This window comes from Lacerta agilis, chromosome 5, assembly GCF_009819535.1.
Source record: "Lacerta agilis isolate rLacAgi1 chromosome 5, rLacAgi1.pri, whole genome shotgun sequence".
Taxonomy (NCBI): Eukaryota; Metazoa; Chordata; class Lepidosauria; order Squamata; family Lacertidae; genus Lacerta; species Lacerta agilis.
In genome coordinates, this window is record NC_046316.1 from 16,897,254 (window position 1) to 16,897,640 (window position 387).

Here is a 387-nt window from a genome sequence, read left to right on the forward strand (position 1 = left end):
GTGCACTCTGTTACCAAATTATAACCCTGTTCCAAGAACAGCTAAACTTTGTGACTTTTTGTGAATTTAAGAATGATTTCTCTTATTTTGCAGATAACCGTGCCTGGGCTGTTTTCTCCAACTCTCAGTTCTTCATGGTAGTGTGGGAAGCTGTTGTGCCGACTTTCCTTAAATTTGCTCCACAAAAGCACTGGTAAGCATACACTGGAAGTGCATTGTTTGAACCCTTCTGCTCATTTCATTTCCTAGAAAGAGACACTACTTTGCAGCTTTGCAACAAACCACAATATCGTTCAGCTCAGCAGTGAACATCTAAAGCTTTAAACATTCAGCTAACTGAATGCCAGCGAAGTATAATCCAGGGCCTGACTCAAATTGACAGGGACA